Genomic DNA, 27,419 nt, shown 5'->3' with positions numbered 1-27,419 from the left:
AGTCTCTCCTATCTGAGTGAAGACTGTAACCTTTGTCTAGGCCAGTGAGTTTAAAAAGAAATTAATACTGTCTTTATTTGGTATTATAGTTATTGGTTTGTTTTACTAAAGGTAAATATTTACAAGGGCTTTGCCTCTCATTTCCCCCAAGAAACTTTTTTCTACAAAAATCTTAAGTTTTTCAACTGTAATTCTTCCTGCATGGGTTGTCAGAACCCATTCCCCATGTTTGGGCAAGTGCTACCATAGGGTCAAAATATGTAATAACATCAAAAGGATGTATAACATCAACAACAATAAAAATGCCAAAAATATCCTTGAGTACAAAAGAGAAACACAAATGCAACATTTGCCAAGTCAGTTTCCGCTAGAAACATTCTGAAAGTGGAAGTCATCAATTAAATTAAAAAGTACTTGTAAATGACTTATACATAAATGTTCATAATAGCTTTATTTATACATCTAAAAACTGGCAACTACCAAAATATCCATTAACAAGTGAAATAATAAACTGTGTTATATCCATACAATGGAGTACTACTTGGCAATAAAAAATAACAAAATATCAATACACACTTTATTTTGAATCTCAAAATAATTATGCTGAGTGGAAGAATCTCTAGATAAAAATAGTACATACTGTATGACTCCATTATTTATTTAATTTTAAATTTTTATTTGAAGTATAGTTGACTTATTATATTAAATTCATTTCCTGTATACAACCTAGTGATTCAACAATTATATATATTACAAAATGTTCATAATAAGTGTATTATAATACTATTGATTATGTTCCCTATGCTATACTTTTTATACCCATGACTTATTTTATAACTGGAAGTTTATACCTCTTAATCATTTTCCTTCACCATTTTCCCCATCATTCTACCCCCTTTCCCTTTGGCAACCACCAGAGTATAATTCAATTTATATAAAATACTAAAAAATGCCAACTAATCTATAGCAACAGAAAACAGATTAGTGGTTGTGTGGGGATGGTGGTAGAAGGAGAGGTGTACTGAACAAGGGTGTGATGAAACTTTTGAGGGTAATATGTTTGTAACTACAGTATTGCAATGACTTCATGGATATATACATGTACCAAAGTTTACCAAATTATACATTTTAAATGTATGCAGTTTACTGCACATCAATTATACCTTTATAAGCTATAAAAAGCATTAGATTTAGAGCAAAAAATTAAATATAGCAAATGCTGTTGGGCTAACTCAATATCCATTTCAATTCTCTTCTCTATTTGTGTCAACATTACAGAAGCTACAAACTCTAAATGCTTACTTTTCTAGACTCACGGCTAGAAGTTAGAAAGTTTAAAATATTTCTAAATCTATGGAACCCCTTTTCCTTTCCAATTGCAGTCTTACACTGGAGCACATTATATAAACCATATAAAAGGAGGGCTGCACTGGTGTTATATGGGAATGGTTGTCAGGATACTGGAACCTCCACTGATTTTTTTTTCTTATTTACTTTCTCTTCATTTATCCTCTCCTTCCACTGTGGTCCCTGAGGGGTACTAAATAATCTCGAGTTGTACAGATCTCTTCTTTCCCAGGCCACTTACTTTCTCAGTATCTATCGTAAAAGATGATAGAGTCCAATCCTTTCACTTGATAGATGGAGAAATTGAGCCATAAAGAGGTGAAATGACCTGTACATGGTCTCAGAGACAGAAGCAGAAGTTGGTGGTCCAAGTACTTGGGAAGTACTAAGACAGAGCCCTGTGTTGTGCCTGTGGTGGTGTTTCTGAAGACGTTTTGTTTTGATGGGATTTTCTCTTCAGTTTCTATACAAGTGTCTTGCACCCTTAATGAATTCCTGCTATGCTAATCCCAAGCACAACTACTTCCTTGCCCCCTGCTTAGTCCTGTTTCTATTTGGTCAGGGTCTTCCAGACCTGTGAACCTTCTTCCTCCCTTCTGGAGCAGCCCAGATATCTGCAGATCTCAGCAGATCTGCAGCAGGCTCACTCGATGGTAAAGTTGTGACATTTTGGGATAAAAACACCAAATTAGAACCAAAAGCTCTGGGTGAAACACTGGCAGTCAGGAGGCTACAAGGAAACAAGTACTTCAGTACAAGTACCACTTCAAATGAAAAGAATTTCAAGCCCCCAAATAGCCTAGGAACCAGAAAGTATAAACAATCTTGATTCCTAATCCTTCTCTGGATGCCTACAAGGAGCTCCACCCAAATTCAGAGGGGCAGCTCCAGACCCTCTTCAAAGATACTGGGTCAACAGAGGTGGGGTTTCCTCCACTAGGGGTTAGAGGAGACAGGAAGAGGGAGTTCAAGGGGAGGGGTAGCTATAAAAGGAGCTGATCTGGGCTGGGCCAAAGGGTTCAGGAAGAGACACTTCACTGAGGGTAGGAGAGAAGGAAGGCCACTGTAGCGGAGAAGGTAAGATTTAGAGAAATCAGGAGCTTGGAATAAAGCATCCTGGCCTCTCCAGAAAAATCTAGAAATGAGATTAAGGCTGAATCTCACCTAGGAGGAGGTGGAAGTGATTAAGTTTAAAATTTCTGGGGTGGTTTCTGGCGACATGAAGCTGCGAGCTAGAATGCCTTTCAATCTCATAATTTCTTTAATTTGGTGATTATACCAGAGCCACAGACCCTATGTTCCCTACATCTGTACCTGCCATTTAGTAGCAGATGCATTCCAGGCCAAGTAACAAGGTAAAGAAGACTGTAACTCCAAAAGCAGCCTTCTTGCAAAAGTAGGTCACCATGTGTGTTGCCTAGCACTCCATGTGAGGGAACTGCCAAGCAAAGCTGGAAACAAGCTGTAAGAAGGAGTTGTCTTCCCCCCACCTCTGTCACACACACACACACACACACACACACACACACACTCCTTTTCCAACACATTATTCCCCTTTAGAACTTAAATACCATGATTTGTATAAGGAAAGACTGAGAAAACAGGAAACAAAAGTGGAAGTCACAAAAAAATAAGAACTGAGGCCCAGAAAGGGAAGGTCATAGAGAGTATAGGGACTTGTCCAAGGTAACATAATTTGTCAGTGGCAAACCTGGAGCTAGAATTCTGACTCCAGATCAAAAATGGAGATCAAGATGAAGTTGCTCTCTTGGGTAATACCGTAGCTAGACTAAAGAAAGATCTTCCTACAAAATCTTACCATTTGTGACAGCATGGATGGACTTTGAAGGTATTATGCTAAAGTGAAATAACTCAGACAGAAAAAGACAAATACTATACGATTTCACTTATATGTGGAATCCTTAAAAAAAATTCAAGCTCACGAATATAGAGAACAGATTGGTGGCTGCCTGAGATGGAGGTGGGTAAAATGGGTGAAATGGGTCAGAAGGTACAAATTTCCAATTATAAAATGAATAAGTTATGAGGATATAATATACAGCATGGTGACTATAGTTAATAATACTATCTTGCAAATTTGAAAGTAGCTAGGAGCCTGGATCTTGAATTCTCATGATAACAAAAAAGTTGTAACTATGTATAGTGATATATGTTAAATAGACTTACTATGATGATCATTTTGCAATGTATTAAATCATTATATTGTACACCTGAAACTAATACAATGTTATATCAATTATACTTCAATAAGAAAAGAAAGATCCTCTTCCATATAAAGACATATAAAGCTTTGCACAGTAGCAGTATTGTAGCCAATGAGATTTATCCGAGGAGCAATTATTGCTAATTGAAAAGACATATAAGACATTGAGTTAAAACACTGAAAAAATTATCTGAAATATTGATTTGGAGTAAAGCAAAATTTGGATCACTCACAAAGTATCCCTGAACCCTAGGGATTCTTCCCCAATGTTTAGAAACCTGCTGACTGTTTTCTAAGGATAACCCCTGGCTTCTCATTACATAGGACCCTAGGTATAGGTCCAGACTCCAGGCCAATGCATTTGATTTCACATTGCTTAGAACTTGTGTTAGTCTGGGGCCTCCAAGGATTAGACAATAAAATGGGATTAAGTGTGCAAAGATTCATTAAGGAAAATGAAAGTAAATGGGGAGGGAGCCTGGAAAGATTAGGAGAGCCATGAAACTATAATATAAATCTGCCCCTGAATAAAAGAAGGAGGGCGGGAAGGTTGAGTGAAAGTGTCCTAGTCTGCCCTACACTCTAAGGAAGGCTTGTCAAGGCCAACAGGAATTGATGAAGACAAGGTCAGTTGGCAGTCAGAGGACTTCTGTGTCTCCCAAGAATGGGCCTACTTGTAGCAGGTGCCTCAGTGAAAATGCTGGGATGGGTTTCAAAGCAAGGTAGCCAAGGCCCTTCGTCAGTTATGCTCTTTGTAGTTGGAGGTCTGCAAGGCGCACTGTCTTGGGTGCTACAGAACTCCACCTTTAACTTCTACTATATCCCTTCTTTGCCCAGCTGCAGATGCTTTCCCATACCCATAGGCCCAACTGGGGCCTTGAGTCTCTAGAGAAGGAGAATAGGAAATGACAGAGACCGGAGAGCCTCTGTCAGAAGCACTAAAGTCAGACCTAAGTTGAACTGTGGCTCTTTTCTTCCATGGCTCTGCACTGCAGCATGAGCTAACATGTTCATACCATTCATGCTTGTTGTCAGTCAAAACCACTCAATTTCACTCATATGTGGAATTTAAGAAACAAAACAGATAAACATAGGGGAAGGGAAGGAAAAATAAAATAAGACAAAAACAAAGAAAGAGTCAAACCATGAGAGACTCTTAATTATTGGAAATAAACTGAGGGTTGCTATAGGGGAGGTGGGTGGGAGTATGGGGTAACTGGGTGATGGGCATAAATGAGAGCAGTTGAAGCAACTGGGTGTTGTATGCAACTGATGAATCAGTAAATTCTACTTCTGAAACTAATAATACAGTATATGTTAATTAAATTTAAATAAAAATATTTTTAAAAACCACTCAATTCCAGTAGCCCTTCTGGAACCCTGAATATAAAGAACTTTTATTGCTTCATATACCCATTATCCTTTCTTTCTCTAGCCTCTCAATCACCCAAGTCTAAAGAACACAGAACAAAACAGAATGGCCAAGGAGGTGGAGGTGAGAGTTGGAGAGTGTCACATGTAACTGTTTTCTTCCAATAGTGGGTGTGACTACTGAAACCAGGATAGGGAAAGGTTAGGAACTAACATTTTATTAATCTCCCCATGCCAGCATGCCTAACCTGCATTATTCCACACACCTACACTGATAGGTATTAGTGTGCCTGCTTGATGGATGAGAAAACTGGGGATACATGTAAGCCACTTGCATATGGTCACACAGCTCAAAGTAGTGGAGCCCTTAAACTCACAATGAACCTGAACCCCAGTGAGGGGGGACACAAGCTTTGCCCTTCAGTGAGTTTTTCCTCTTCTAGAGCCCTGGGGACTGGCAGAGGTACAGCTCTTTCTGCAAGCTGCTTCTGCTGGAGGCCACCACTAATCTGCATTTCTGTCTGCTGACTGCCATGCCTTCAACTCAACTCCAGCCCCTCAGAGGCCACTGCCTTAGTGTCTCTTTCCCAAAATACTTCTCAGCTTCTGGCCTTGATAGGAAATGGGAACCTCTGGATTAAGACCAGAATCAGGGCTCAGTTATAGATAGAGATCAGAGCAGAGGTCTGTAAATGGCTTGAAGCAATCCAGGAAGGGCTCTGGTATGGCAAGGATTGGAGCCCAGCTGGGCTTTCTGAGTACCTCAGTCTAAGAAACCACCCACTACAGTAAACAGAATATGCTATCCTGCCACAACCGTGGTCCAAAGGGATTTCTTTATTACTCTAGCTTTGATTTTTACAATTTAAAAGCTCACGAAGCAACAGTCCAGGAGATTTAACAAGCACATTCCTGGACACTGAATCATAGGTGGGAGGAGGTAAAGGAGGGAGCAGAAATCTAAGGGAGGGCATGAAAGACTACAACATAGCAAAGTGCCTATGTTGCCAAACAATTATTGATTATTGTTTCCCTTCCTACCTGATTATTATAATACTCCCCAATCCCCTAGAGATGCTGATTCAATTGGTCTGAGGTAGGGCCAGTACATCAGTATTTTTTAAGCTCCTCAGGGCATTTTGGTGGGCTGCTGGGACTGAGAATAACTGTTCTGGAGGAAGCCCATAGTCTCAGTCAGATGCCAGCTTAGGTGAGGACTTAGTGGAGGTAGAGAGGAAGAAACAAGAGGTATATGCTATAGAAAGCACACACTGGCCTATATGAGCCAGGAGATGTATGTCGGGGCACTGTTTCTGCCACTGCTTTACTGTGTGACCCTCAAGTCCTCATCTCCCTCTGAACCCCCCATCTCCCCCAGTACAACAAAGGAGTTGGACTTCATAGCTTCTAAGGATCCTTCTGACTTCTTCAACATTCTAAAAATTTACTAGACAGAAGAAAAGAGTGGGGTTGGTGGAGAAAGGGGTGGATATTTGGGCTGCTGCATGCTATGCAGGGGGTGCAAAAGAACACTGCTAACCCAACTCCCTGAGAAGGGCTGGTCCCAGGGAATTGTCTATCCAGAGCCCACATGGAAAGGCATGCAAGCTGTCCTTAGATCCTCCTCAATTGCGAGCCCACTAGGCACAGACCATGCCCAAGTGTAGGATCTCACTAGTGCCATCACACACAAGTTTATTAATATTATTTATGGTCATCGTAGGAGTAGTGATCTTAATTTGACATCCAGCTTTCCCATTTCATAATGACAGCTCAAATGTGTCTATAGTAGTATCCCAAGGAGCTGAAACTACTTCAACTGTACTCTCTTTTTCATTCTTATTATCTCTCCACTGGGGAGACAAAGTCCCAAGGAGCTGAGGTAGAAGCATATGTGGTAATTCATATTTCAAGTCACTGGTTTCCAAGTTTAATCCTAGCTGAGATTCTCAGCACACACTTTGGACTCTATGTATAGATGTCTTCCCAGTTGGGAAGGACTTATAGCCCATCAAAATCCTGTAGGGAGCTTTAAAAAAGTACTGATGTACTGGCCCTACCCCAGAAAAATTCAAATTCTAACCTCTCTTTTCCGAACCTCCTTTCCCAGCCAGTGACCTCATGCCCCTTGGCAGTCTCTTCATCCATTTCTTACCTCTCCCCCATAGCCCTACTCATGAATTACATACAGAACACAATTAACAGCTTCACCATGCAACAACTGGAAATTCCTTAAGAAAGATATTTTGCTTTCTCTTTCTCCTTAGTTCCCTACAGCTTAACACAGAACTGAGCAGACACCGCACACCTTTCACAAGTGGCTAGTTGGCTCATCTGATAAGGTTGTCAGGGTTGATCAACCAAGGGTTGTAAGAACTCAGTGAAGTAGCCAAATATTCATGGATTTTGAGAGTAGGTATTTTGGAATATAGGTCCAAAGCCTTGACTTGCCACTACAGATTCTCCTCCTCCCTCTCCCACATAGTATAACCCTCTCCATAACACAGAACTACTCATGCCTGCTCCTCACATGACTGTCATGCACACTAGTGTCTCTTCTTCAAGTTCATTCTCCTCCTGATCCAGGTCCTCCATATCAAAAGTATAATGTAGAGGGAGCAATACCCCACTTCCTCCACCACCTTCTCCCTCACTTGGGCCCCCTCTGCCTGGAATTGTTCAATAGACTCTTATCAAGGGCTAATTCTATTTGGCTCCCTCCTCATTGCCTATTCATCACCATCAGCAAGACTTCTCTACTCCCTCAACCAGAAGAAAGCCTTTAGCTCCCCTCTCTCATAGCCCTTAGCATTTTCTATTCTACTCTGTAGTTAATCTCCCATAACCCTAAGACAGCTCATTTGTTATATGATCTTCAACAAGTCACTTAACCTCTCAAACTTTACTCAACTGTAAAATGGAATGACAATCCCTGCTTTAACCTCCTCCCGGATCAAATGAGATAAAATATGTAAAAGCATATAGTATATAATCATGATGTTAGTTAACATTGAGTACTTGATATTGATCAGACACCATTCTAAATACTTCATATATATCAATTCACTTAAACAAGTAAGCAGCCCTTGGGACGCCTGGGTGGCTCAGAGGTTGAGTGTCTGCCTTTGGCTCAGGGTATGATCTCGGTCGTGGGATTGAGTCCCACATCAGGCTCCCTGCGAGGAGCCTGCTTCTCCCTCTGTCTGTGTCTCTGCCTCTCTCTCTGTGTCTCTCATGAATAAATAAATAAAAACTTTTTTAAAAAAACAAGTAAGCAGCCCTAGGTAATGCATACAGTTATTGACCTGATTTTGAGGAAACGGAGACACACGGAAAGATTAAATAATTTGCACAAGGACATACAACTAATAATTTGTAGAGCTGGATTTGAACCCAGGCATTCTGGTTTTGGAGTTCCCACTTGTATGACTCAGCTATACACCCCCAATGTAGGAAAAAATATACGTAATATAAGAATACAATATACATATTATTATGTAATATTGTGTGAAGCAATATATAGCAAATGCAATAAAAATGTAGAAATTCAGAGGAGAGACAAATATGATTTAAAGCTGTCGAATAAAGCATCATGGAAAATGTAGTGACTTAAATTGGGTCATGAAAGAAAGATTAGAGCAAGAAGAGTATCATTATATGAGGGCTTAGTGTAGTAAAAAACCCAGAGGCAGAAGTATCTGGTGTGCAGGGAGATAAACAATGAGGATATTGGCTTGGATTGAGTGGGAGCATCATGGTAGTCAAACAGAAAAAGGATAGATGACCAGGAAAAGGAATGATCTGGAAAAAAAAATAACATGCTGAGCAAGAGCTATGTGAGGTTTATAGTTCTGATCCAATTAAACCAAAATTATTTTATTGTTTTTAAAGATTTTATTTTTAAGTAATCTCTACACCCAACATGGGGCCCATAACCCTAAGATTGTGTCACATGCTTTACTGACTGAGCCAGCCAGATACCCCAAAAACAAGTTTAAATATGCATGGGTGGTCATGGATGCAACATGTAAGTGGATTTTAAAAATGTGAGTCAAGGTGAAAGGTAAACTGTAACAGAGATAAATTACATTTACTGTACTTGAACTAAAAAGCAGCCTGTACAGAAGTGGTTCAAGATGAAGGCATAGGAAGACCTGAATTCATCTCCTTCCAAAGAGACAACAAATATATAGCTATATATGGAATAATTTCCTCTGAAGAAAACCTGAGAACTAGCTGAACACCTGCTCCACAACAAAGAATAAAAGAACCACACTGAGACATTTCAACTCCTTCAAAACAGGTAGAGATAGCTGTTTTACATAATACACAGAAACAAACACAGAGAGGTTATTACATATGAACTTCATGATAACCACAAACCTATAGTAGATAAACAAAACACAATGAGAAAAGAATCTAAACATAACACTAAAGAAAGTCATGAAAGCACAAGAGAAGAGAGCAAAAGAAGAAAAGAACAGAGGACTATAAAAACAACCAGAAAACAATTAACAAAATGATAATAAGTACATACCCACCAATAATTATCTTAAATGTAAATGGACTAAATTCTACAATCAAAATACATAGGGTGGCTACATGGATTTTTTTTTTTAAAAAACATCTCTATGATGCCCACAAAAGACTCACTTCAGATCTAAAGATACACACAACTGAAGGTGAATGGATGGAAAAAGATATTCCAAGCAAATTGAAACAAAAAGAAAGCTGGGGTAGCAATATTTAGAGAAGATAAAAGTTTAAAATGCAACAGAAGACAAAGAAAGGCACTATATAATGATAAAAGGGTCAATGCAACAAGAACATATAATGTTTGTAAATATTTATGCACTCAATATAGGAGCCCCTAAGTATATAAAGCAAATATCAACAGACATAAAGAGAGAATTTGACAAAAATACAATAATAGTAGGGAACTTTGATATCTTACCTATATCAATGAATAGAATAGACCAGCCAGACAGAAAATAAATAAGGAGACACCAACCTTAAATGACACATTAGACAGATGAATTTAATAGATATTTATGGAACATTCCATTATAAAACAGCAGAATACACATTCTTTTCAAGTGCACACAGAACATTTTCCAGGATAGATCACATTTTAGGCCACAAAAAGGAGTCTCAATAAGCTTAGGAAAGTGTAAATTATATCAAGAATCTTGTCCATGTAGCGGAATGGGCAAAATGGGTGAAGGAGAGTAGGAGGTACCAGTTTCCAGTTATGGAAAGAATAAGGCACAGGGATAAAAGGTATATCGTAGGGAATACAGTCAATGGAATTGCAATAGCATTGTATGGTGACAGCTGGTAGCTATACTTGCTGTGAGTATAGCATAATTTATAGAGTTGTCAAATCACTGCATTGTACACTTGAAACTAATGTAACATTGTGTGTCAGCTATAATTTAAAAAAGAAAAGATTACTAATATTTCTAAAGCCCTTTATGTAACTTTCCCCTAAGAAAATTTTCCAACCACAATGGTATGAAACTATAAATCAATTACAGGAAGAAAACTGTAAAAACCCCACAAACACTTGGAGGTTAAACAATATGCTACTAAACAACAAATAGGTCAAAAGGGGAACAAATATCTTGAGACAAATGAAAATGGAAATACAACATTCCTACATCTATGGTATGCAGCAAAGGCAATTCTAAGAGGGAAGTTCATAGCAATACAGCCTACCTCAAGAAACAAGAGAGAGAGTGTAAGGGAAGATGGTGGAGTAGGAGGACCCTGAGCTCACTCTGTCCCATGTTTACAACTGGATATCATCCATATCCAAGTCAATAAGCCAGAAAGCAATCTGAAGACTGACAGAACAAACTCCACAAATAAATATAGAGAAGAAGCTGAATCTGAAAGCTAAGGAAGGTGAGAAAGGTGGAGAGAGGCTGCCTGCAGGACGGAGGAAGATGCACATAGAGAGGACAGAGAAATGGACCCTTATACCAGGGAGGTCACACAGAGAAGACTAATTTGCATAATGTTTGGGTTTAAAAACCAGAAGAGCTGAATTCTGTGAGCCTATTAAACCAGTAGGACTTGGAGTCTGGAACTTTAAAGGTCAGCTAACTCAGCAGTGGGCAAGCTGGGAAGGCCAGTGAGAGCTGGGTTGCTACCCTTAATGAGACAGCAGCCTGCATGGAGAGGCAACATAAAAACAGCAGTTTACATAATGCCAGGGTCAAACAGGAAACAGATCTGTTTATAATGATTTCAGAGGATGTTGGGAGACTTCTTTGAAAACAAGGGAGCTAGCAGGCATCATTTTCCTCCTGCAACACCCAGCATAAACATAGAACCACCTGTGGGAGGCAGGCTGCATGGACAGTTGTAGCCTTGGCCAAGGGCTCAGGGGAGATTTTGTTAAAGTTGCATGTATGTCCCACCCAGGCACAGTGCACCCAGACATGCACACCCAGCCGCCATTGCATGCCACACCCACATGCCAGGTGCAAGCTACCACTGCACATTGCACCCAGACACCACAATGCATCCAGCCATGTGCCCCCAGGCAACCACCAGGGGCTGGGCTCAGCAACACCCAGCTATCACACAGCTCCACACAGCCCTCAAATGCCACAGCACTTTGGGGGATCCAGCATAAGACTAGTGGCCCAGGGCTGCCCCGGTGGCTCAGTGGTTTAGTGCCACCTTCAGCCCAGGGCCTGATCCTGGAGACCCAGGATCGAGTCCCACGTCAGGCTCCCTGCATGGAGCCTGCTTCTCCCTCTGCCTGTGTCTCTGCCTCTCTCTCTCTCTCTCTCTCTCTCTCATAAATAAATAAAAATAAATCTTAAAAAAGGAGAGATCAAAAGTGACAGTATAAAGATAAGAAACACAAAAGCAGTGAAAATGAACATTTCAGTAAAAAAATCAGTCAAGGAACTCACAAAATTAAAGGATATAAAATATGGCAACATTTGCCTAAAACGTGGGAAGGTCATTTGAAACTTAAATGACCACCAACTTAATATAGACTGGTATACGCAAGAAGAGGTTATATACAAACCTAATGGTAATCCCGTATCAAAACTCACTGATATAGGACGCCTGGGTGGCTCAGCAGTTGGGCACCTGCCTTTGGCTCAGGGTGTGATCCTGTGGTCTCAGGATGGAGTCACACATCGGGCACCTTCAATGGAGCCTGCTTCTCCCTCTGCCCTCTGCTTCTCCCTCTGCCTACATTTAAAATCATTTTTAAAACCACTAATAAACAGGCAAAGAATAAAGGGAAGGGAATCCAAATATATCAGTAAAGAAAATCAGCAAAACATAAGAGAGAAAGAAAAGAAAGAGACTACTAACTCTGGGAAATGAACAAGGCGTAGTGGAAGGGGAGGTGGGTGGGGGGATGGGGTGACTGAGTGACGGGCACTGAGGGGGGCACTGAGATGGGATGAGCACTGGGTGTTATACTATATGTTGGCAAATTGAACTCCAATAAAAAAATATACAAAAAGAAAAGAAAGGATCAGAGAAAAACTTCAGAAATAGCCACACAAGTAATAAAATGGCAATAAATACATATCTATCCATAATTACTTTGTTTTTTTTTATTTTTTTTAATTTTTATTTATTTATGATAGTCACAGAGAGACAGAGGCAGAGACACAGGCAGAGGGAGAAGCAGGCTCCATGCACCGGGAGCCCGATGTGGGATTCGATCCCGGGTCTCCAGGATCGCGCCCTGGGCCAAAGGCAGGCGCCAAACCGCTGCGCCACCCAGGGATCCCCTATCCATAATTACTTTGTAAGTGGGCTAAATGCTCCAATCAAAAGACATAGGGTGACAAAATGGTTTAAAAAAAAAACAAGACCTTGGGCAGCCCTGGTGGCAGAGCGGTTTAGCGCCGCCTGCAGCCCAGGGTGTCATCCTGGATACCCGGGATCGAGTCCCACATCGGGCTCCCTGCATGGAGCCTGCTTCTCTCTCTGCCTGTCTCTCTCTCTCTCTCTCTCTGTGTGTGTGTGTGTGTCATGAATAAATAAATAGAATCTTTTTTAAAAAAAATCTATATGATGCCTACAAAAGAATAATTTTTATTTTATTTAAATTCAACTAATTAACATATACTGTATTATTAGTTTCAGAGGTAGAGTTCAGTGATTCATCAGTCGCATATAACACCAAGTGCTCATTACATCAAGTGCTCTCCTTAATGCCCATCACCCAATCATTTTAGGCTGAAAAACTAAAAGTGAGGAAACAGGGAAACATCTGCCATGCAAACTGATGTCCAAAGAAAACCAGAGTAGCAATATTTATATTGGACAAAATAGACTTTAATACAAAACCTGTAACAAGAAACAAAAAAAGGACACTATATAATCATAAAGGTGACAATCCAAAAAGATCTAGCAATTGTAAATATCTTTGCACTCAACATGGGAGCGCCGAAAACATAAAACAGTTAATAACAACCATAAAGGAACTAATTGGTAATAATACGATAATAGTAAGGAACTTTAACACCCCACTTACATCAATGGAGTGATCATCTTAAACGAAAATAAACAAGGAAACAATGGCTTTGAATGACACACTAGACCAGATGGATTTAACAGGTACATTCAGAACATTCCATCCTAAAACTGCAGTATACACATTCTTTTCAAGTGCACATGGAAAATTCTCCAGAATAGACCACATATTAGCTCACAAAACCAGCCTCAACAAATTCAAGAAGATTGAAATCATACCATGCAGCTTTTCTGACCACAGTACTATGAAACCAGAATTCAACAAGAAAAAATCTGGAAAGACCACAAATACATACGGGTTAAATAACGTGCTACTAAATTACAAATGGGTCAACCAGGAAATAAACGAAGAAATTTAAGAAGTACACGGAAACAAAAAAACTGAAAAACAAAACAAAACAAAAAAAGAAGTACACGGAAACAGATGAAAATAAAAACACAATGGTTCAAAACCTCTGAGATGCTGCAAAATCAGTTCTTTTACAGAAGTTTATAGCAATTCAGGCCCACCTCCAAGAAGCAAGATAAATCTCAAATAAACAACCTAACCTTATACCTAAAGAAGCTAGAAAAATAACAAAAAAACCTAAAACCAGCAGAAAGAAGGAAATAATAAATATTAGAGCATAAACAAATGATATAAGAACTAAAAAAAACAATAGCATAATCAATGAAACGAGAAACTGGTTCTTTGAAAAAAATTAATAAAATTGATAAACCTCTACCCAGAGTTATTGAGAAAAAAGAGAAAGTACTTAAATCAACAAATTTTAAAAAGAGAGAGGAGAAATAACAACTGACAGCACAGAAATACAAATAATTATAATAGATTATTATGAAAAATTATATGCCAATAAATTGGACAACCTGAAAGAAATGGATAAATTCCTAGAAACAAATAAACTACCAAAACTGAAAGAGGAAGAAATAGAAAATTTGCACAGACCAATAACCTTCAAAGAAATTGAATCAGTAATAAAAAAATGCTCAACAAACAAAAAAATCCAAGACAATATGGCTTCATGGGTGAATTCCACCAAACTTTAAAGAAAAGTTATTTTTCCCAAACTATTCCAGAAAAAGGAGGAGGAGGAGGAGAAGGAGAAAGGAAAGCTTCTAAATTCATTCTGAAGCCAGCATTATTCTGATACCAAAAGCAGACAAAGACATCACTAAAAAAAGAGAACTATAGGCCAATATCCCTAAATAACAATGATACAAAAATGGTCAATAAAATACTAAAAACCAAATACAACAGTACATTAAAAAAATCATTCACCACAATCAATTGGGACTTACTCTTGCGCTGCAAGAGTAGTTAAATAATTCACAAATCAATGTGATAGCTCACATCAATAAGAGAAAGGATAAGAACCATGTGATCATTTCAATAGATGCAGAAAAAGCATTTAACAAAGTACAATATCTATTCATGATAAAAATCCTCAACGAAGTAGGTTTAGAGGTAACATACCTCAATATAAGAAAAGTCATCTATGAAAAACCCACAGCTAGCATGATCCTCAAAGGGGCAAAGCCTGAGAGCTTTTCTTCTAAGGTCAGGACCAATACAAAGATATCCACTCTCAACACTTCTATTCAGCATAGTACTAGATATCCTAGCCACAGCAATCAAACAACAAAAAGAAATAAAAGGCATCCAAATCAGCAAGGGAGAAGTAAAATTTTCCAGATTTTCAGATTACATGATACTGTATATAGAAAACCCAAAAGACCACCAAAATAGGCTATAACTGATAAATGAAATCAGTAAAGCCGCAGGGTATAAAATCAATGTACAGAAATCTGTTGCATTTCTATGCAGCAATAATGAAGCAGCAGAAAGATAAATTAAGAAAATAACCCCACTTAAAACTGCACCCAAAATAATAAGATACCTAGTAATAAACCCAACCAAAGAGGTGAAATATCTGTACTCTGAAAACTATAAAACACTGATGAAAGAAATTTAATATAACACAAACAAATAGAAAGACATTCTAGGGGCATCCCTGGTGGCTCAGGGGTTTAGCACCACCTTCAGCCCAGGGCGTGATCCTGGAGACCCGGGATCCAGTTCCACATCAGGCTCCCTGCATGGAGCCTGCTTCTCCTTCTGCCTGTGTCTCTGCCTCTCTCTCTCTCTCTCTCTCCCCTGTGTCTCTCATGAATAAATAAATAAAATATTTTTTAAAAAGTTTAAAAAAATTAAAAAAAAGAAAGACATTCTATACTCATGAATTGGAAGAATAGATTTTTTTTTTTAAAAAAAGCCTATACTACTCAAAACAATCTACACATTTAAAGCAATCCTATCAGGGAGCCTAGGTGGCTTAGTTGGTTAAGCATCTGTTTTTGGCTCAAGTCATGAACCCAGAGTCCCATTCATTGGGAAGCCTTCTTCTCCCTCTCCCTCTGCCTGCTGCTCCTCCTTCATGTGTTCTCTCTCTCTCAAAAAAAATAAAGCCTATCAAAATACCAACTGCATTTTTCACAGAATTAGAATAAGCAATACTAAAATTTATGTGGAACCACAAAAGACCCTGAATAGCCAAAGCAATCTTGAAAAAGCAAAGCAAAGCTGGAGGCATTACAATTCTGGACTCCAAAATATATTACAAAGCTATAGTGATCAAAATACTATAGTACTGGCACAAAAATAGACCATAGATGAATGAAACAGAATAGAGAGGGATGCCTGGGTAGCTCCGTGGTTGAGCATCTGCCTTTGGCTCAGGACACAATCCTGGAATCCCAGGATTAAGTCCCACATTGGGCTCCCACAGAGAGCCTGCCCCTCCCTCTACCTATGTCTCTGACTCTCTCTGTGTGTCTCTTATGAAAAAATAAATAAAAATCTAAAAGAAAAAAAGAAACAGAATAGAGAGTCCAGAAATAAAGCCACAAATATATGGTTAATTAATCTTTGTCAAAGTAGGAAAGAATATCCAATTGAAAAAAGAGTGTCTCTTCAACAAATGGTGTTGGAAAAACTGGAGAGCAACATGCAAAAGAATGAAATTGGACCACTTTCTTACACCATACACAAAAATAAGTTCAAAGGGATTAAATATCTAAATTTGTGGCTTAAAACCATAAAAATTCTAGAAGAGAACAAAGGCAATAACCTCTTTGACATCTGAAATACCAACTTTTTTCTATATATGTCTCCTGAGGTTAGGGAAACAAAAGCAAAAGTAAACTATTGGGACTACATGAAAATAAAAAGCCTCTGCACACTGAAGGAAACAATGAACAAAACTAAAAGGCACTCTATAGAATGGGAGAAGATATTTGCAAATGATATATCCAAAAAAGAGTTAGTATTCAAAGTACATAAAGAACTTATACAACTCAACATCCATAAAAAAAACAACCCGATTAAAAAATGGGCAGAAGACATGAAGAGATACTTCTTCTCCAAAGAAGACATCCTGATAGCCAACAGACATATGAAAAAATATTCATCATCACTTACCATCAGGGAAATGCATATCAAAACTATGATGAGGTATCACCTCACACCTGTCAGAATGGCTAAACTTAACAACACAATTAACATCAGGTGTTGAGGAGGATGTGGAGAAAAAAGAACACTTGTGCATGGTTGCTGGGACCACAAAATGGTGTAGCCACTGGGGAAAACAGTACAGAGGTTACTCAAAAAGCTAAAAATAAAACTATCCTATGATCCAGCAATCATACTACTGTGTGTTTACCCAAAGAATATAAGAACACTAATTCAAAGGGATACATGCACCCCTATGTGTATAGTAGCATTATTTACGATAGCTAAAGTATGGAAGCAGCTCAAGTGTCCACCAACTGAATAGATTAATAAAATGTGATGTGTGTATGTGTGTGTGTGTGTGTATAGAGAGAGAGAGAAAGAGAGAGAGAGAAAATTAAATACTATTCAGCCATAAAAATGAATGAAATCTTGGCATTTGTATAAAAATAGATGGAAATAGAGAGTATAATGCTAAGTGAAATAAGTCAGAGAAAGACAAATACCATATGGTTTCACTCTTATGTGGAATTTAAGACATGAGCAAATGGAAAAAGAGAGAGAGAGAGAAAGAAAGACACACCAGGAAATAAACTCAATTATAGAGAATAAACTGACCCTTACCAGATTGGGCGGGGGGGAGTAAATAGGTGATGGGCATTGAGGAGTGCACTTGTTGTAATAAGCACTGGGTGATGTATGGAATTGTTGGGTCTCTGTATTGTACACTTAAAACTAATATGGCACTGTATGTTAACTAACTGGAAGTAAAATAAAACCTGGGGGGAAAAAAGGAGAATTGGTCCTAAGAATCTGCAGTTTTAAGAAAAGAGAATATAAACACAATGATAGTCATCAAAAGAAACAAGAGAACTCTCAAATGACCCAAGTTTACACTTAAAAGAACTAGAAAAAGAAGAACAAACAAATCTCAATGTTAATAGAAGAAAGGATATAATAAAGATCAGAGTGGAAATAAAGGAGACTAAAAAAAATAGAAAAAAAAATAAAAGCAAGATCTGGTTCCTTGAAAAGATAAATAAAATTGACAAACCTTTAGGTAAACTCATCAAGAAAAGCACATAGAGCCCAAATAAAATTAGAAATGAAACAGAAGTTACAAGTGATACCACAAAATTACAAAGGATTAGAAGAGATTATCACAAACAATTATATACCAACAAATTGGACTTAGAAGTAAATAAATTCTTAGAAACACACAATCTTGCAAGACGGAATCATGAAGAAATAGAAAATCTGACTAGACCAATCACTAGTAATGAGACTGAATCAGTAATCAAACTTTCCGACAAAAGTCCAGGACCAAATGGCTTCACTGGTGAATTTTACCTGATATTCAAAGATTTTTTTTATATTAAAAGATTTAATATCAATTTTTCTCAAACTATTCCAAACAATTCAAGAGGACATAACCCATACAAATTCATTTTATGATGCCAGCAAAACTCTGATACCAAAACCAGGCAAAGATACCACAAAAAGAAAAATATAAGCCAATATCTCTGATAAACAAATGAAAAATCTTTAACATGATATTAGCAAACCAAATTCAACAATATATTAAAAGGATCACTTATTCAAATGAGATGCAATGATGGTTCAATATCTATAAATCAATCAACATGATACACTACATTAATAAAATAAAGGTAAAAATCATATGATCATCTCAATAAATGCAGAAAAAGCATTTGATAAAATTCAACATCCTTTTATGATAAAAGCTCTCAACAAAGTAGGCATAGAGAGAATGTACCTCAACCTAATAAAGGTAATAAATGAAAAACGCACAGCAAACATCATACTTAGTGGTGAAAAGTTGAAAATTTTTCCTCTAAGATCAGAAAGACAAGGATGCTCTCTCTTGCCACTTTTATTCAACATTGTATTGTAAGTTCCAGCCATAGCAATAATGCAAGAAAAAGAGATAAAGGGCATACAAATTTATTTTTTTTAAGATTTTATTTAGGGGAGGAGGGGCAAGATGGCAGAAGAGTAGGGTCGCCAAATCACCTGTCCCCACCAAATTACCTAGATAACCTTCAAATCATCCTGAAAATCTACGAATTCAGCCTGAGATTTAAAGAGAGAACAGCTGGAATGCTACAGTGAGAAGAGTTCGCACTTCTATCAAGGTAGGAAGACCGGGAAAAAAGAAATAAAGAAACAAAAGGCATCCAAGGGGGAGGGGCCCTGCAAGGAGCCTGGCTGAGGCCGGCGCCCGTGCCCCCAGGACAGGAAAGCCCCGTCCCAGAGAAGCAGGGGCTTCACCAATCTTCCCGGGCGGAAAGGGTCTCTCAGGGAGTTACAGCAGGACCCCAGGAGGGCGGGGATGCCCTGAGGCTCCCTGGGACACTAACAGACACCTGCGCCCCGGGGAGAGTGCACGGAGCTCCCTAAAGGGCTGCAGCGCACACGGCTGGACCCAGGAGCAGCTCAGAGGGGCTCGGGAGGAGGCTCCGCGGAGGGGGCTGCGCGGCCCCGGGAGCAGCTCAGAGGGGCTCGGGCAGAGGAAGAGGCTCCGTGGAGGGGGCTGCGCGGCTCTGGGAGCAGCTCGGTGGGCTCGGGCGGCGGCTCTGCGGAGAGGCGGCTGCGCCACTGGGAGCACGAATCCAACAGCGCAGGCCCGGGAGCACAGGGCGCCTGGGAAACAGCCCAGGATCCGGCCTCCCCTCGGACAGGCAGAAGCTGGAGGGCCCAGGACAGCAAGGACGCTCCTGCCCCGAGCTGAGCAGATCAGCGGCTCCGCCCCCGGAGCATCCAGGCCCCTGCAGACTGAGAGCTCTGTAGTTACTGCGGGAGCTGAATCCAGGGCTCCAGAGCTAGCCGCCGCCACCGTGGTTGTTCCTCCTGGGGCCTCACGGGGAAAACAACCCCCACTGAGCCCTGCACCAGGCAGGGGGCAGAGCAGCTCCCCCAAGGGCTAACACCTGAAAATCAGCACAACAGGCCCCTCCCCTAGAAGACCAGCTAGACGGACAAGTTCCAGGGGAAGTCAATGGACTTAAAGTATACAGAAACAGAAGATACTCCCCCGTGGTTTTTTTTTCTTTTTCATTTCTGTTTGCTTCCCCCACCCTTTTTTTCCTTTCTTTCTTTTTCTTTCTCTTTTTCTTCTCTTTTTTCTTCCTTTTTTCTTTTTCTCTTTTCTTTCCTTCTTTCTCTCCTCTCTTTTTCTCCTTTTCCAAATACAACTTGTTTTTGGCCACTCCGCACTGAGCAAAATGACTAGAAGGAAAGCCTCACCTCAAAAGAAAGAATCAGAAACAGTCCTCTCTCCCACAGAGTTACAAAATCTGGATTACAATTCAATGTCAGAAAGCCAATTCAGAAGCACTATTATACAGCTACTGGTGGCTCTAGAAAAAAAGCATAAAGGACTCAAGAGACTTCATGACTGCAGAATTTAGATCTAATCAGGCAGAAATTAAAAATCAATTGAATGAGATGCAATCCAAACTAGAAGTCCTAACGACGAGGGTTAACGAGGTGGAAGAACCAGTGAGTGACGTAGAAGACAAGTTGATGGCAAAGAGGGAAACTCAGGAAAAAAGAGACAAACAATTAAAAGACCATGAGGATAGATTAAGGGAAATAAATGACAGCCTGAGAAGAAAAACCTACATTTAATTGGGGTTCCCGAGGGCGCCAAAAGGGCCAGAGGGCCAGAATATGTATATGAACAAATCCTAGCTGAAAACTTTCCTAATCTGGGAAGGGAAACAGGCATTCAGATCCAGGAAATAGAGAGATCCCCCCCTAAAATCAATAAAAACCGTTCAACACCACGACATTTAATAGTAAAGCTTGCAAATTCCAAAGATAAAGAGAAAATCCTTAAAGCAGCAAGAAACAAGAAATCCCTGACTTTTACGGGGAGGAGTATTAGGGTAACAGCAGACCTCTCCACAGAGACCTAGCAGGCCAGAAAGGGCTGGAAGGATATATTCAGGGTCCTAAATGAGAAGAACATGTAACCAAGAATACTTTATCCAGCAAGGCTCTCATTCAAAATGGAAGGAGAGATAAAGAGCTTCCAAGAAAGGCAGGAACTGAAAGAATATGTGACCTCCAAACCAGCTCTGCAAGAAATTTTAAGGGGGACTCTTAAAATTCCCCTTTAAGAAGAAGTTCAGTGGAACAATCCACAAAAGCAAGGACTGAATAGATATCATGATGACACTAAACTCATATCTTTCAATAGTAACTCTGAACGTGAACGGGCTTAATGACCCCATCAAAAGGGGCAGGGTTTCAGACTGGATAAAAAAGCAGGACCCATCTATCTGCTGTCTACAAGAGACTCATTTTAGACAGAAGGACACCTAAAGCCTGAAAATAAAAGGTTGGAGAACCATTTACCATTCAAATGGTCCTCAAAAGAAAGCAGGGGTAGCCATCCTTATATCAGATAAAATAAAATTTACCCCGAGCACTGTAGTGAGAGATGAAGAGGGACACTATATCGTTCTTAAAGGATCTATCCAACAAGAGGACTTAACAATCCTCAATATATATGCCCCAAATGTGGGAGCTGCCAAATCTATAAATCAATTAAAAACCAAAGTGAAGAAATACTTAGATAATAATACACTTATACTTGGAGAATTCAATCTAGCTCTTTCTATACTCGATAGGTCTTCTAAGCACAACATCTCCAAAGAAACGAGAGCTTTAAATGATACACTGGACCAGATGGATTTCACAGATATCTACAGAACTTTACATCCAAACTCAACTGAATACACATTCTTGTCAAGTGCAGATGGAACTTTCTCCAGAATAGACCACATACTGGGTCACAAATCAGGTCTGAACCAATACCAAAAGATTGGGATCATCCCCTGCATATTCTCAGACCATAATGCCTTGAAATTAGAACTAAATCACAACAAGAAGTTTGGAAGGACCTCAAACACGTGGAGGTTAAGGACCATCCTGCTAAAAGATGAAAGGGCCAACCAGGAAATTAAGGAAGAATTAAAAAGATTCATGGAAACTAATGAGAATGAAGATACAACCATTCAAAATCTTTGGGATGCAGCAAAAGCAGTCCTAAGGGGGAAATACATCGCAATACAAGCATCCATTCAAAAACTGGAAAGAACTCAAATACAAAAGCTAACCTTACACATAAAGGAGCTAGAAAAAAACAGCAAATGGATCCTACACCCAGCAGAAGAAGAGAGTTAATAAAGATTCGAGCAGAACTCAACGAAATCGAGACCAGAAGAACTGTGGAACAGATCAACAGAACCAGGAGTTGGTTCTTTGAAAGAATTAATAAGATAGATAAACCATTAGCCAACCTTATTAAAAAGAAGAGAGGGGATCCCTGGGTGGCGCAGCGGTTTGGCGCCTGCCTTTGGCCCAGGGCGCGATCCTGGAGACCCGGGATCGAATCCCACATCGGGCTCCCGGTGCATGGAGCCTGCTTCTCCCTCTGCCTATGTCTCTGCCTCTCTCTCTCTCTCTCTGTGACTATCATAAATAAATAAAAATTTAAAAAAAGAAGAGAGAGAAGACTCAAATTAATAAAATCATGAATGAGAAAGGAGAGATCGCTACCAACACCAAGGAAATACAAACGATTTTAAAAACATATTATGGGGAACCCTGGGTGGCGCAGTGGTTTGGTGCCTGCCTTTGGCCCAGGGCGCGATCCTGGAGACCCGGGATCGAATCCCATGTCGGGCTCCCGGGGAATGGAGCCTGCGTCTCCCTCTGCCTGTGTCTCTGCCTCTCTCTCTCTCTGTGTGTGACTATCATAAATAAAAAAAAAATTTAAAAAAATAAAAATAAAAATAAAAAATAAAAACATATTATGAACAGCTATACGCCAAGAAATTAGGCAATCTAGAAGAAATGGATGCATTTCTGGAAAGCCACAAACTACCAAAACTGGAACAGGAAGAAATAGAAAACCTGAACAGGCCAATAACCAGGGAGGAAATTGAAGCAGTCACCAGAAACCTCCCAAGACACAAAAGTCCAGGGCCAGATGGCTTCCCAGGGGAATTCTATCAAACGTTTAAAGAAGAAACCATACCTATTCTACTAAAGCTGTTTGGAAAGATAGAAAGAGATGGAGTACTTCCAAATTCGTTCTATGAGGCCAGCATCAGCTTAATTCCAAAACCAGACAAAGACCCCACCAGAAAGGAGAATTACAGACCAATATCCCTGATAAACATGGATGCAAAAATTCTCAACAAGATACTAGCCAATAGGATCCAACAATACATTAAGAAAATTATTCGCCATGACAAAGTAGGATTTATCCCTGGGACACAAGGCTGGTTCAACACCTGTAAAACAATCAATGTGATTCATCCTATCAGCAAGAGAAAAACCAAGAACCATATGATCCTCTCATTAGATGCAGAGAAAGCATTTGACAAAAGACAGCATCCATTCCTGATCAAAACTCTTCAGAGTGTAGGGATAGAGGGAACATTCCTCAACATCTTAAAAGCCATCTACGAAAAGCCCACAGCAAATATCATTCTCAATGGGGAAGCACTGGGAGCCTTTCCCCTAAGATCAGGAACAAGACAGGGATGTCCACTCTCACCACTGCTATTCAACATAATACTGGAATTCCTAGCCTCAGCAATCAGACAACAAAAAAACATTAAAGGCATTCAAATTGGGAAAGAAGAAGTCAAACTCTCCCTCTTCGCTGATGACATGATACTCTACATAGAAAACCCAAAAGCCTCCCCCCCCCCAAGATTGCTAGAACTCATACAGCAATTTGGTAGTGTGGTAGGATACAAAATCAATGCCCGGAAGTCAGTGGCATTTCTATACACTAACAATGAGACTGAAGAAAGAGAAATGAAGGAGTCAATCCCATTTACAATTGCACCCAAAAGCATAAAATACCTAGGAATTAACCTAACCAAAGAGGTAAAGGATCTATACCCTGAAAACTATAGAACACTTCTGAAAGAAATTGAGGAAGGCACAAAAAGATGGAAAAACATTCCATGCTCATGGATTGGTAGAATTAATATTGTGAAAATGTCAATGTTACCCAGGGCAATTTACACGTTTAATTCAATGCCTATCAAAATACCATAGACTTTCTTCACAGAGTTAGAACAAATTATTTTAAGATTTGTGTGGAATCAGAAAAGACCCCGAATAGCCAGGGGAATTTTAAAAAAGAAAACCATATCTGGGGGCGTCACAATGCCAGATTTCAGGTTGTACTACAAAGCTGTGGTCATCAAGACAGTGTGGTACTGGCACAAAAACAGACACATAGATCAATGGAACAGAATAGAGAACCCAGAAGTGGACCCTCAACTTTATGGTCAACTAATATTCGATAAAGGAGGAAAGACGATCCATTGGAAGAAAGACAGTCTCTTCAATAAATGGTGCTGGGAAAATTGGACATCCACATGCAGAAGAATGAAACTAGACCACTCTCTTTCACCTTACACAAAGATAAACTCAAAATGGATGAAAGATCTAAATGTGAGACAAGAGTCCATCAAATCCTAGAGAAGAACACAGGCAACACCCTTTTTGAACTCGGCCATAGTAACTTCTTGCAAGATACATCCACGAAGGCAAAAGAAACAAAAGCAAAAATGAACTATTGGGACTTCATCAAGATAAGAAGCTTTTGCACAGCAAAGGATACAGTCAACAAAACTAAAAGACAACCTACAGAATGGGAGAAGATATTTGCAAATGACATATCAGATAAAGGGCTAGTTTCCAAGATCTATAAAGAACTTATGAAACTCAACACCAAAGAAACAAACAATCCAATCATGAAATGGGCAAAAGACATGAAGAGAAATCTCACAGAGGAAGACATAGACATGGCCAACATGCATATGAGAAAATGCTCTGCATCACTTGGCATCAGGGAAATACAAATCAAAACTACAATGAGATACCACCTCACACCAGTGAGAATGGGGAAAATTAACAAGGCAGGAAACAACAAATGTTGGAGAGGATGCGGAGAAAAGGGAACCCTCTTACACTGTTGGTGGGAATGTGAACTGGTGCAGCCACTCTGGAAAACTGTGTGGAGGTTCCTCAAACAGTTAAAAATAGACCTGCCCTACGACCCAGCCATTGCACTGTTGGGGATTTACCCCAAAGATACAAATGCAATGAAACGCCGGGACACCTGCACCCCGATGTTTATAGCAGCAATGGCCACGATAGCCAAACTGTGGAAGGAGCCTCGGTGTCCAACGAAAGATGAATGGATAAAGAAGGTGTGGTTTATGTATACAATGGAATATTACTCAGCTATTAGAAATGACAAATACCCACCATTTGCTTCAACGTGGATGGAACTGGAGGGTATTATGCTGAGTGAAGTAAGTCAGTCGGAGAAGGACAAACATTATATGTTCTCATTCATTTGGGGAATATAAATAATAGTGAAAGGGAATATAGGGGAAGGGAGAAGAAATGTGTGGGAAATATCAGAAAGGGAGACAGAACGTAAAGACTGCTAACTCTGGGAAACGAACTAGGGGTGGTAGAAGGGGAGGAGGGCGGGGGTTGGGAGTGAATGGGTGACGGGCACTGGGTGTTATTCTGTATGTTAGTAAATTGAACACCAATAAAAAATAAATTAAAAAAAATAAAAATAAATGGTGCTGGGAAAATTGGACATCCACATGCAGAAGAATGAAACTAGACCACTCTCTTTCACCTTACACAAAGATAAACTCAAAATGGATGAAAGATCTAAATTTGAGACAAGAGTCCATCAAATCCTAGAGGAGAACACAGGCAACACCCTTTTTGAACTCAGCCACAGTAACTTCTTGCAAGATACATCCATGAAGGCAAAAGAAACAAAAGCAAAAATGAACTATTGGGACTTCATCAAGATAAGAAGCTTTTGCACAGCAAAGGATACAGTCAACAAAACTAAAAGACAACCTACAGAATGGGAGAAGATATTTGCAAATGACATATCAGATAAAGGGCTAGTTTCCAAGATCTATAAAGAACTTATGAAACTCAACACCAAAGAAACAAACAATCCAATTATGAAATGGGCAAAAGACATGAAGAGAAATCTCACAGAGGAAGACATAGACATGGCCAACATGTACATGAGAAAATGCTCTGCATCACTGGCCATCAGGGAAATACAAATCAAAACCACAATGAGATACCACCTCACACCAGTCAGAATGGGGAAAATTAACAAGGCAGGAAACCACAAATGTTGGAGAGGATGCGGAGAAAAGGGAACCCTCTTACACTGTTGGTGGGAATGTGAACTGGTGCAGCCACTCTGGAAAACTGCGTGGAGGTTCCTCAAAGAGTTAAAAATAGACCTGCCCTACGACCCAGCAATTGCACTGTTGGGGATTTACCCCAAAGATACAGATGCAATGAAACCCCAGAACACCTGCACCCCGATGTTTATAGCAGCAATGTCCACAATAGCCAAACTGTGGAAGGAGCCTCAGTGTCCATCGAAAGATGAATGGATAAAGAAGATGTGGTTTATGTATACAATGGAATATTACTCAGCCATTAGAAATGACAAATACCCACCATTTGCTTCAACGTGGATGGAACTGGAGGGTATTATGCTGGGTGAAGTAAGTCAATCGGAGAAGGACAAACATTACATGTTCTCATTCATTTGGGGAATATAAATAATAGTGAAAGGGAATATAAGGGAAGGGAGAAGAAATGTGTGGGAAATATCAGAAAGGGAGACAGAACATAAAGACTCCTAACTCTGGGAAACGAACTAGGGGTGGTGGAAGGGGAGGAGGGCGGGGAGTGGGGGTGAATGGGTGACCAGCACTGAGGGAGGCACTTGACTGCATGAGCACTGGATGTTATTCTGTATGTTGGTAAATTGAACACCAATAAAAAATAAATTTATTATAAAAAATAATTTTAAAAAAGATTTTATTTATTAATGAGAGACACAGAGAGAAGCAGAGACACAGGTAGAGAGAGAAGCAGTCTTTCGATAAGGAACCCGATATGGGACTCGATCCCTGGACCCTGGGATCATGCCTTGAGCCGAAGGCAGATGCTCAACTGCTGAGCCACCCAGGCGTCCCAAGGCATCCAAATTTAAATGAAGGAAGTAAAACTGCCACTATTTGCAGATGACATGATACTATATATGGAAAATGCTGAAGGTGTTACAACAACAACAACAGAAAAGACAGTTGTGCTTTCCTTTGCCCTAGGCAGACTACGCCTGGAAGACTGTTGTAGTTCTAGGGCCCTACGCTTTTTTTTTTAATGTGAAATTTTCAAATTTAATTTTAATTCCAGCATAGTTAACATACAGTGTTATATTAGTTTCAGGTGTACAATATAGTGATTCAATAATTCCACACATCACCCAGTGCTCATCATGGTAAGTGCACTCCTTAATCTTCACCACCTACTTCACTGACCCCC

General features: G+C 39.7%; 1 protein-coding gene and 1 pseudogene across 1 annotated transcript in view; one reads left to right on the top strand and one right to left on the bottom strand.

The window, feature by feature from the left end:
* The window catches only part of SLC16A2 (solute carrier family 16 member 2), a 115,909-nt gene that overhangs the window by 62,989 nt on the left and 25,501 nt on the right, over positions 1-27,419 (bottom strand). The gene's annotated exons all lie outside the window — the stretch shown is intronic.
* LOC112671961 (U4 spliceosomal RNA) lies at positions 3,655-3,809 on the top strand (annotated as a pseudogene).

The sequence above is a fragment of the Canis lupus genome, chromosome X (assembly GCF_003254725.2).
Source record: "Canis lupus dingo isolate Sandy chromosome X, ASM325472v2, whole genome shotgun sequence".
Taxonomy (NCBI): Eukaryota; Metazoa; Chordata; class Mammalia; order Carnivora; family Canidae; genus Canis; species Canis lupus.
Note: the sequence above shows the minus strand (reverse complement) of the source record. Positions and strands in the feature narration are given on the sequence as shown.